A 13,115-nucleotide genomic window follows, 5' to 3' on the forward strand; every position below is an offset into this window, starting at 1 on the left:
GTGATGACCGAGTGGCATAGGCAAGATGCAATAGATGGAAGTAAAATACAGTATATACATGTGAGATGAGTAATGCAAGATATGTAAACATTATTAAAGTGGCATTATTAAAGTAACTAGTGACCTATTTTGTCAAGTGGCCAATGATTTAAAGTCTGTATGTAGGCAGCAGCCTCTGTGGATCTATGGATTTCAAATGACTGGGAATATGGGTATGCATCTGTTGGTACCGGGTACCTTAATAAAAAAGGTAGGGGCGTGGATCAGAAAACCAGTCAGTATCTGGTGTGACCACCATTTGCCTCATGTAGTGCAACACATCTCCTTCTTGATCAGGCTGTTGATTATGGCCCTTTAGTGGAATGTTGTCTCATTCCTCTTCAATGGCTGTGCGAAGTTGCTGGATATTGGCAGGAATTGGCAGGAAGCTGTTGTACAAGTCGATCCAGAGATGTTCAATGTCTGGTGAGTATGCAGGTCATGGAAGAACTGGGACATTTTCAGCTTCCAAGAATTATGTACAGATCCTTGCGACGTGGGGATGTGCATTATAATGCTGAATGAAACTTGACGTGATGGCAGCGGATGAATGACACAACAATGGTCCTCAGGATCTCGTCACGGTATCTCTGTGCATTCAAATTGCCATCAATAAAATGCAATTGTGTTTGTTGTTTGTAGCTTATGCCTGCCTGCCCATACCATAACCCCACCGCCACCATGGAGCACTCTGTTCACAACGTTGACATCAGCAAACCGCTCGCCCACACAATGTCATACACGCTGTCTGCCATCTGCTCGGTACAGTTGAAACCGGGATTCATCTGTGAAGAGCACACTTCTCCAGCGTGCCAGTGGCCATTGAAGGTGAGCATTTCCCACTGAAGACTGTTACGACGCTTAACTGTAGTCAGGTCAAGACCCTGGCGAGGACGACGAGCACGCAGATGAGCTTCCATGAGACTGTCTGCACAAACTGTCAGAAACATTCTTTGGTTGTGCAAACCCAGTTTCATCAGCTGTCCGGTTGGCTGGTCTCAGACAATCCCGCAGGTGAAGAAGCCAGATGTGGAGGTCCTGGGCTGGTGTGGTTACACATGGTCTGCGGTTGTGAACCCGGTTGGACATACTGCCAGATTCTCTAAAATGTTGTTGGAGGCGGCTTATGGTAGAGAAATTAACATTACATTCTCTGGCAACTGCTGTGGTGGACATTCCTGCAGTCAGCATGCCAATTACACACGCCCTCAAAACTTGAGACAGCTGTGGCATTGTGTTGTGTGATAAAACGGCACATTTTAGAGTGGCCTTATTGTCCCCAGCACAAGCATGATCATTACCTGTGTAATGATCATGCTGTTTTATCAGCTTCTTGATATGCCACACCTGTCAGGTGGATGGATTATCTTGGCAAAGGAGAAATGCTCACTAACATGGATGTAAACAAATTTGTGCACAACATTTGAGAGAAATAAGCTTTTCACAGAAAATCATCCCTCCCCATATAGGAGGAAGTAGCTAGGCAAACCTCTATGCATCGATATACAGTGAGTAATGATGTTTTCTTCATGACATGAGCAAGGAGATGGAGCTTATCTCTGCGATTTGATAGCATTTGGTCTCATGCGGCCGCTAATTCGTTTAGTGGAGCAATCAATATTGATAGTAGCTATTATGTGTTATGCAGTTCACAAGATTCTGGAACCTTCCATTACACGTTTAGCTAGGAACGCATTCAATTTAACGTACAGACTGGTCTGGAGTAGTGTGCTTGTATAGCTACACTTGCTGTTCTCTGGTTCTGAGCTAACCAGAGTATTGCAAGCTCATTAGTGCACGCTGTTGCAAGGAGTCAGACTATTAGCATACATGTTAACGTCATCTTTCAGTCACGCTAGTCATCTTATCTGCTGCAGTAGGTTTAGGCCCTGTGTTTATTAGCCATGTTAAATCATATGTCATGTATTACACATAGGTAGTCCCTCCCTGTCGGTCCATCTTGTAGTTTTCAGTGACAGCATAGTGACAACTATTCTACTATGTGCTATTGTACTGTATGCTAATTGTAGTGATCGCTTCATTCAAGTATCATGTTTTAGCACCTGTTATTAATTCATCTTCTGTTGCATTTTGTTATCGTGTCTTTCACGCTGGTTCTATCATGTTATGCTGCAACTCTTAATGCTGTGGTGATACTTGCACATTCACTAGTATATATATTCTGCTTTAAGAGTTAATGTATTGTGTGTTTATGGTGTATCATTGTGATTTATGTTGGTACAATACATTTTATTGTCTGGTTGATCCCATATTGCTCCCTTACAGGATCAACAGGCATTCTTTCAGTTGTCAATTAATTACTTATGTCATCTTCATTCTCGCTGCAGTGCTCATGAAGCAACAGGTTAGGCATATCTTAGGGGTATACTATTTTTAGGATAGTCGTAGCCACTCACGCGAGTCATCGTGCATGCTTGTTCATTGTGCGTATGCAGGCACCTTATACCCTGATGCAGCTCACTCTGCTAGTCATTTGTGTAGCTGCCGTGCCTCATATCTACCACCGTCGTGCTGGCCCAAATGATGTGGGTTGCTACGTGCCCTGTCAAGCAGCGTGATATTTTGTGATACTCGGAGGGCGTTAGTCTGTTGCCGGCTAAACATTTCATCGTTTTAGCACATATTTCACAGAAGTACATCTCATTTTAAAATTATTACTATTACCAACCCTAATAATTTTTCCTCCGATTTTTTTGTTATCTTGGAAAGCTGGCGCAGTGTGATGACCAATCAAGGCTCGCTATAGCTTCCAGCCGTGTTGGATTGGTTTCTGATACTAGAATTTACCTAGCATGCCATAGGCTTGCTACACACCCACATGACAATCAGATGTTGGCGATCAAGAGTTAATCGCCCTTAATGGAAACCTCTGTTATGAGCTTATTTCAGACACTCTAATATGCAGGGATATTTCAGTATCTATGGGGTCTACTTATTCTTTCTAGCAGGTCATCATCTATATTCTCTCATGGTTTACCGGCATATACGCTCAAGTAGACTATATTGTAGGCCTAGGTTTGAGATTATCATGTCACTCTCACTGTGCATGCTCGTGCATGCTGCAGAAGCCTCGGCTACTGCTGAGTGTAGCAGTTATATTAGGCAAATTAGATAATGCAGGTGGTTTTGGGAGTGTTGTTAGTATACTGTACTTTTTTATGCTATGTCATTAGCTCATGCGACACATAGTTAGTGTTTACACACAGGCCTAGTAGACAGTCATGTAATGGTAGAATGACCTTCACTGGTCTATTGAGCTCTCCCACCTGGCGATGAGTTTACCTGCCAGTACCATGCCTCTTTAAGTTTGCTATGATGGTGTCAGCCGTGGTCAATGGCCTACATGTTGCCATCTTTGCTGGCTACATGATATAAAGTACATTGCATGTGGTTGGCTGGGTCACATTGCTTGGCTGGGACCATTGCTTGTTAGATAAGTTTTTTTTTTTTTATGTAGACCCGCCAGATGATTACTCATTTAGTTTCAGTGAGAACACCCGGTGGTGCGTCTCCAGGGCACCTGGGTTAGTACTGCATACGGTTGCTAGTTAGGTCAAATATTCCCATCTACCAAGATGACAGCTCATCTTGCCTCAAGCGAGGGTACCCGGTGGTTTGTCATATGAGAAATATAAGAAACACGTTGCACAGCTCATGCCACACATGGTTAATATTCATACATAGTATACAGTCTTGTAATGGTAGGATGACTTTAGCTGGTCTATTTGATAATATCGAAGCAGCGCTTTCTGCCGTAGCTACACACAGTCCAGTTTTTTAGAAATGTTTGCAAATGTATTAAAGACAAAACACAGAAATATCTTGTTTACATAAGTATTCAGACCCTTGAGACTCGAAATTGAGATCAGGTGCATCCTGTTTCCATTGATCATCCTTGATGTTTCTACAACTTGACTGAAGTCCACCTGTGGTAAATTCAATTGATTGGAAAGGCACACACCTGTCTATATACGATCCCACAGTTGACGGGGCATGTCAGAGCAAACACCAAGCCATGAGGTTGAAGGAATTGCCTGTAGAGCTCCAAGGCAGGAATGTGTTGAGGCATAGACCTTGGGAAGGGTACCAAAACATTTCAGCAGTATTCCCAACGAACAGTGGCCTCCATCATTCTTAAATGGAAGAAGTTTGGAACCACCAAGACTCTTTTTAGAGCTGGCCGCCTGGCCATACTGAGCAATCTGGGGAGAATGGCCTTGGTCAGGGAGGTAACCAAAAACCCGATGGTCACTCTGACAGAGCTCCAGAGTTCCTCTGTGGAGGTGGCTTCCGTCTGGCCACTCTACCATAAAGGCCTGATTGGTGGAGTGCTGCAGCGATGGTTGTCCTTCTGGATGGTTCTCCCATCTCCACAGAGGAACTCTGGAGCTCTGCCAGAGTGACCATCAGATTCTTAGTCACCTCCCTGACCAAAGCCAATCGCCCCAGATTGCTCAGTATGGCCAGGCGGCCAGCTCTAAAAAGAGTCTTGGTGGTTCCAAACTTCTTCCATTTAAGAATGATGGAGGCCACTGTTCGTTGGGAATACTGCTGAAATGTTTTGGTACCCAGTTTGGCCCAAGCGGACAGCTCTAGGAAGACTATCTAGGGGATTCTAAACTTCTTCCATTTAAGAATGATGGAGGCCACTGTGTTCTTGGGGACCTTCAATACTGCAGAAACGTTTTGCTACCCTTCCCAAGGTCAGTTCCTCAACACAATTATGTCTCTGAGCTCTACGGACAATTCCTTCGACCTCATGGCTTGGTTTTTGCACTGACATGCACCGTCAACTGTGGGACCTTAGACAGGTGTGTACCTTTCCAAATCATGTCCAATCAATTGAATTTACCACAGGTGGACTCCAATCAAGTTGTCGAAACATCTCAAGGAGGATAAAAGGAAACAGAATGCACCTGAGTTCAATTTCAAGTCACATAGCAAAGGGTCTGAATACTTTCCAAATGCACTGTACGTCACCTTGATTTACATGATTCATTTCTTAATAAATGGTTAAACCTATTTCCACGTGGTGTTTCCTTTCTGAAACCAGCTACTCTTTCTGGGATCTAGCAAAATGAAGGCAGTTATATACAATTAACAACATATTACATTTCACAACAGATTTCACAGCACATTAAGTGTGTTCCCTCAGGCCACTACTCAGATGTTATCATGTGTATGTTTGCCTGTGTCTATGCCCGTGTGTGTGTGTGTGGGTGTTTCTTCACAGTCCCAGCTGTTCCATAAGGTGTATTTTCATATTTGTTGTATTATTTATTTAATTTTACTGCTGGCATGAGTTACTTGATGTGGAATAGTTCCACATAGTCATGGCTCTATGAAGTACTGTGTACCTCCCATAGTCTGTTCTGGATTTGGGGACTGTGGAGAGACCTCTGGTGGCATGTCTTGTGGAGTATGCAGGGGTGTCTGGGCTGTGTGCTAGTAGTTTAAGCAGACAGCTTGGTGCATTCAACATGGCAATACTTCCCACAAATACAAATAGAGAAGAAGTCCATTTCTCCTCTACTTTGAGCCAGGATAGATTGACATGTATATTATGAATGTTAACCCTCTGTGTACATTTAAGGGCCAGCCGTGCTGCCCTGTTCTGAGACAATTGTAATACTCCTAAATCCCTCTTTGTGACACCTGATCACACGACTTGACAGTAGTCCAAGTGCGACAAAACTGAGGACCTGCCTGTAGGATCTGCCTTGTTCATAGCGTTCTTAAGAAGGTAGAGCAGCACTTTATTATGGACAGACCTCATCCCATCTTAGCTACTGTTGCATCAATTTGTTTTGACCATGATAGTTTACAATCCAGGTTTAATCCAAACATTCAGGTTCTGTTTGAGGGATTGGTATACATATATGCAGCTTACCGCTCTCACTGCTTGTATGCAATTGTATGTATTGATGCTTTGCTTGAAACAGTGAGCTACCCTGAAGGAGCAGAGCCTATATCACAAGACTTGAATTATTCATTTGTTGATAAATGGTTAAACCTTTCTATGTGGTGTTTCCTTTCTGAAGTATTGTAAGATGACACGTGTCTGCAACTAGTCAGCCTCAACCACCTTTAGATTTTTCTTGAAGGTAGGGTTACTTTGAAAAATGTATTGTTATAGCATGAACATTTGCAAACCCCCTGCACTTGGGAAACATAACCCCCTGCAGGACTTTCACTGCACCAAATACCCTAGGTACAGACTCCTAATTATCCTTACACCTCTGAAGACTCTAACCACGTCCATGCCAGTCGGAAGAACTTAAGTGTTTTATCTCTGAACCCTCAAGTTGGTTTCTCCACCTGTTGGATAAGGGGAACCATGAGGTGTTAACAACACTCGGTGGAGACTAGAGATCCTGACTGCCAATGTGTCCAGCCTGAGACATGCCATTAAGTTATCCTGACACTCACACCTCACAATTGTTACATCCCGCCCCTCTCACCTCTCCCTTTCTCACAGCCCCAATCAATGAGAGAAGAAATAGACAAGATGATGGTGTACACATTGTTGGATTACTTCAAGGAGCAAAAAATATATATTTTAATAACAAAGCATTTTCTACATTCAAACTGACCCCTGCAACTGGACAAGGACATTTTATGAGACTCCTGTTTATCTGTACTACACCTAACAGTACCTAACCTGTAACTACCAGTATAATGGATACCAATTCATGATATTCGCACACCTATTTCATGTAACGTATTTCAGAATGCTAAGAACCATCATACAACAACAACCAACCCTGATTTCTTGGTTGGACTTTTTCCCCCCAAAACAAATTTGGCCTCACTTTTGTCCTCCTTGCCGGCATTAATGTGTGGATCCCTTACTGCCCACTATTAAAACAGAAAAGACCATCATTACATTACCAAATTAACAGGACTCAAATATTCAACGTTAGCTACCACCAATGTGCAAGTTGTAAAAGTAAACATTGAACTTATGGATAGCTCATTCTGTCTTGCTCAACGAACGCCCCTTTCCGGTGCAGTCGCTGGAGGAGTGCTCTGCTGTAGCAGCTATTGTTGTTGGAATAGTTGAGCTACTTGTGTCATCAGCCTTCCGTTCATATCAGCTACTGTGTTGTAGTCAGGCATCTAAATCATAATGGCCACGAATTGTTGGAAATCCATGCCCTCGTTTGGTGATGCATCGTTCCCTCGCACTAAAATAATCATGGCAGGCCCCACAAACCTATTGTATCAATAAAAAAATAAAGAGTCAATATTGCCGCTTGTCTCCTTTGTTGTATTTTACCAGGCTTCGTTGGTGGAACAATAGATAGTTTGGTAGCTAGCTACCTAATGTTACCTACCTAATGTTAGCTAGCTACCAAACTATCTATCTATAACTATCTATCTATCTATTCCACCAACGTTGGGTAGCTAACGTTAACCAACTAACCTTTGGTAGCTAGCTAGTTAGCTAACTTTGCTTTTTTATTTATTTTTATTTTATTTTTTATTATCAAATCAATACATAAAGCACATGAGGGAACACAAGCATACATAGATTACAAACAATAGACAATCGAGCTAGGGGGTACAATATCACATTACAATTACACAAGGACCTTAAGGGAGTTAGCTAACTTTGCTTGCCAGCATAGGTTGTGCGTGATGACGTAGGGCACATAAAAATACCTTTTGCGGTTAAATTCCCATGTACCAACAAAAAAAAAAAAGTTAAATGGGTTTCAGTCGCATTTTCAACTCTACAGATGGTTTTCACACAAAACAATGTGCATTATATAGCGAGTGTGCCTCTCTTGTACTGGCACGTGCGCTCTAGCCAACAGCGCTATCTGTATAGCCCACATGATGAGAGTACCATAACCAAAGATAGGGAAAATTGCAGGAAAGAGACGTTTTGTTTAATGGCATTATCATAAAACATTTTTCACTGAAAACAATTTTTTTGCATCCATTTGCAATTCATTTGCTCTGCGCATTTTGAAATGATTTCCTTGCAATTATTTAGTTTTTCTATCAATACTTTGGGGTTCATGTTTTGCTTTCAACATCATTATTTTTGTTTTGAGGCTATACAGTGTTTGTTTACATTTACTTTGTTAACCAACATTGGAGTCAACCAAGATTATATTTGGGGTTCTGATGGGGCACGACAGTTGAACTAAGCTCATGAGGCATTTACGTTATATTCTTCAAGAATCAATGGGTACATTCATTTATTTATAAGTTTTAAAAAATTGATGTAGCAACTAAGGATTGCCCTTTTAACAGGCAACCTGTTACAGCAAAATAACTATGTCGCCCTTTGAACATGATCCATTAGCCTGCCGCCGCCCGGAAATGATTCTGTCCACTGTTCTGCGAATGTCCCACGAAATCATTCGGCTTTTTAGATGTGGTCACCCTAATTCCGCTGGTGGAAACATTGCTACTGCAACATGTTAACACCATCTTTCACATGTGAGGAGAATAGCAATGATTCCACATGTGAAAGTGAGATTTTCATGTGAATGTTTTTCACATGTAAAACTGCATATCCGATTTATACACGTGAAAACATGTTATTCTCCTTACATGTGAAAAGGCAATAAATGTAATACATGTGAAAATATTGCTTCACTTGTCAAATTTAAAGGTGCTACACACAGGATATATTTTAGATTTTTGCATTGTAATTTCAGAAATATATCTGCTGTAATAGTGGAATGATTTTGTTTCACAGGGAGATTTGTTTTTAATGCAGCCTAGTGCTAGGTGAATTGCAACAGCATTATAGGCTGCGTTCAAAACAAATCTCCCCCTCCCCTGTACACCCTTTCCCGAGACTCGTGCTTGAGCCTTTCGGTTTTGGTCCACCAGCTTTTTGTTAGTGAAAAGATATTTCACAGCGATTTCAGATGTTACAATGACTCTACAATTGTATTAGTCACATGCGCCGAATACAACACCTTACAGTGAAATGCTTACTTTACAAGCTCCTAACCAACAATGCAGTTTAAAAAATATGAATAAGAATAAGAAATAAAAGGAACAAGTAATTAAAGAGCAGCAGTAAAATAACAATAGCGAGACTATATTTGGACACTGTGTTAACAACCCTCCAGACGAGCTTCAATGACATACAACTCTCCTCCAATTGCGCTTAAATACAAGTAAAACTAAATGCATGCTCTTCAACCGATCGCTCCCTGCACCTGCCCGCCCATCCAACATCACTACTCTGGATGGTTCTGACTTAGAATATGTGGACAACTACAAATACCTAGGTGTCTGGTTAGACTGTAAACTCTCCTTCCAGACTCACATCAAACATCTCCAATCCAAAGTTAAATCTAGAATTGGCTTCCTATTTCGCAACAAAGCATCCTTCACTCATGCTGCCAAACATACTGACCATCCTACCGATCCTCGACTTCAGCGATGTCATTTACAAAATAGCTTCCAATACCCTACTCAATCAATTGGATGCAGTCTATCACAGTGCCATCTGTTTTGTCACCAAAGCCCCATATACTACCCACCACTGCGACCTGTACGCTCTCGTTGGCTGGCCCTCGCTTCATACTCGTCGCCAAACCCACTGGCTCCAGGTCATCTACAAGACCCTGCTAGGTAAAGTCCCCCCTTATCTCAGCTCGCTGGTCACCATAGCAGCACCCACCTGTAGCACACGCTCCAGCAGGTATATCTCTCTGGTCAACCCCAAAGCCAATTCTTTCTTTGGCAGCCTCTCCTTCCAGTTCTCTGCTGCCAATGACTGGAACGAACTACAAAAATCTCTGAAACTGGAAACACTTATCTCCCTCACTAGCTTTAAGCACCAGCTGCCAGAGCAGCTCACAGATTACTGCACCTGTACATAGCCCATCTATAATTTAGCCCAAACAACTACCTCTCCCCCTACTGTATTTATTTATCTCCTTTGCACCCCATTAATTCTCTCTACCTTGCACATTCTTCCACTGCAAATCTACCATTCCAGTGTTTCACTTGCTATATTGTATTTAGTTCGCCACCATGGCCTTTTTTTGCCTTTACCTCCCTTATCTCACCTCATTTGCTCACATTGTATATAGACTTATTTTTCTACTGTATTATTGACTATGTTTGTTTTACTCCATGTGTAACTCTGTGTGGTTGTATATGTCGAACTGCCTTGCTTTATCTTGGCCAGGTCGCAATTGTAAATGAGAACTTGTTCTCAACTTGCCTACCTGGTTAAATAAAGGTGAAATAAAATATACAGAGGGTACCGGTACACCAGTCACCAGTTCGTCGAGGTAATTGAGGTAATATGTACATGTAGGTAGAGTTACTAAAGTGACTCTGCATAGATGATAACAGAAAGCAGCAGCGGCAATGCAAATACTCTGAGGAGCCATTTGATTAGATGTTCAGGAGTCTTATGGCTTGGGGGTAGAAGCTGTTTAGAAGCCTCTTGGACCACTGGTGTTGATGTCAGCCATGACCAACCTTTCAAAGCACTTCATGGCTACAGACGGGGAGTGCTGCGGGTTGGTAGTCATTTAGGCAGGTTACCTTAGTGTTCTTGGGCACAGGGACTATGGTGGTCTGCTTAAAACATGTTGGTATTACAGACTCGGAAAGGGAGAGGTTGAAAATGTCAGTGAAGACACTTGCCAGCTGGTCAGCGCACCCTGCGGCCTTGTGAAATATTGACCTGTTTCAAAGTCTTACTCACATCGGCTGCGGAGAGCGTGATCACACAGTCGTCCAGTGCAGCCTGTGCTCTCATGCATGTTTCAGTGTTATTTGCCTCGAGTGAGCATAGAAGTTGTTTAGCTCGTCTGGTAGGCACGTGTCACTGGGCAGCTCTCGGCTGTGCTACTTCCCTTTGTAGTCTGTAATGGTTTGCAAGCCCTGACACATTCGACGAGCGAAGGAGCCAGTGTAGTACCATTCGATCTTAGTCCTGTATTGACGCTTTCCTGTTTGATGGTTTGTCGGAGGGCGTAGTGAGATTTCTTATAAGATTCCAGGTTAAAGTCCCGCTCCTTGAAAGCGGCAGCTCGAGCCTTTAGCTCAGTGTGGATGTTGCCTGTAGTCCATGGCTTCTGGTTGGGGTATGTACGTACAGTCATTGTGGGGACGACATCATAGATGCACTTATTGATGAAGCCAATGACTGATGTGGTGTACTCCTCAATGCCATCGGAAGAATCCTGGAACATATTCCAGTCTTTTCTAGCAAAACAGTCCTGTAGCTTAGCTTCTGCTTCATCTGACCACTTTTTTATTGACCGAGTCACTGGTGCTTCCTGCTTTAATTTTTGCTTGTAAGCGGGAATCAGGATAGAATTATGGTCAGTTTTGCCAAATGGAGGGCAAGGGAGAGCTTTGTACGCATCTCTGTGTGTGGAGTAAAGGTGGTCTAGAGTTTTTTTTCCATCTGGTTGCACATTTAGCATGCTGATAGAAATTTGTTTAAACAGATTTATGTTTCCCTGCATTAAAGTGTCCGGCCACTAGGAGCGCCGCCTCTGGATTTCCTGTTTGCTTATGGTGGAATATAGCTCATTGAGTGCGGTCATAGTGCCAGCATCGGTTTGTGGTGGTTTATAAGACAGCAACGAAAAATACAGGTGAAATCTCTCTAGGTAGGTAGTGTGGTCTACAGCTTATCATGAGATACTCTACCTCAGGCGAGCAAAACCTTGAGACTTCCTTTGATATCGTGCACCAGCTATTGTTTACAAATATACATAGTCCGCCACCCCTGGTCTTACCAGACGTTGCTGTTCTATCCTGCCGATACAGCGTATAACCAGCCAGCTGTATGTTGATAATGTTGTCATTCAGCCACGACTTCGTGAAGCATAAGATATTACAGTTTTTAATGTCCCGTTGGTAGTTTAATCTTCCTCGTAGCTCGTCAATTTTATTTTCCAATGATTGCATGTTAGCTAGTAGAACGGAAGGCAGTGGGGGTTTATTCAATTGCCTATGAATTCTCAGAAGGCAGCCTGACCTCCGCCCTCTTTTTCTTCTCTTCACGCAAATGACAGAAATTTGGGCCTGTTCCCGGGAAAGCAATATGTCCTTCACATTGGGCTCGTCGGACTCGTTAAAGGAAAAAAAATATTCTGCCAATTCGTGGTGAGTAATCGCTGTTCTAATGTCCAAAAGTTATTTTCGGTCATAATGACAGAGCGATATTCACATGACAACACAGCCACAAAGTCGGAACAACTTTGACAACAGATGCCACTCCATCAGGAGAAATCAAGAGGTGAATATCACAGCCAATCACAACACTGGTGGGTAAGTAATACTGTGAAACTATCATTCCATTATTACTGCAGATATATTATGGACATTTTCTTAAATTGCAATTCCAATGTGTAGCACCTTTTAAACTCAACATGGGAAAACCGCCATTTCTTTTTTTTTGTAAGGGTACACACCCCAAGCTGATCAACAACAGTTCTTTTTTACAAAACTGAGTGGAGAAAAATAAGCCTTGAGGTCTTGAGAAATCAGTACTGTAAATTTGAAGCTGATAATCCCGGCCAGTTCACCCCTGATACAAGCCAGTATTGGGCATCCATCCATGTCCTCAGACGTCGGGAGATGACGTGGAAACCGGTCACTAGAGGCAACAGTAAGCGTTGTTACCTTTAAATAGGTTTCAACGTGGGGTAGGAGATGAGGGAGTTAACACCTAAACTTAACCTTAAACACTTTGAAATGTTATGTTTGCAATCATTTTGAAATTTGACATTTGAAAAACATGGATGAACGTCTAATTCTGGATAATCCATCAGAATTGGATCTAAGGTCAATGTTACTGGGGACAAAAAAAGTGTCCTGGGCCAATAGTGTCAGACAGCAAGCTGGCTGTAATGATAGTGTCTGTCTACTACCGTCCATGCAAGGCAACCCCAGTCCATCCTCCCTCCAGACTCAGGACTATAATTGAATTGAGAAGCTGTAATGGAACTCTGTGAAGCGTGACGAAGCCGTGATAGCCCTGGGCATCCAATCACTACAAATAAAAGAGGCATAGGCTTATTGGATATGGATTGTGTGTGTGTGTGTGT

This window comes from Oncorhynchus clarkii, chromosome 16 (assembly GCF_045791955.1).
Source record: "Oncorhynchus clarkii lewisi isolate Uvic-CL-2024 chromosome 16, UVic_Ocla_1.0, whole genome shotgun sequence".
Lineage (NCBI taxonomy): Eukaryota > Metazoa > Chordata > Actinopteri > Salmoniformes > Salmonidae > Oncorhynchus > Oncorhynchus clarkii.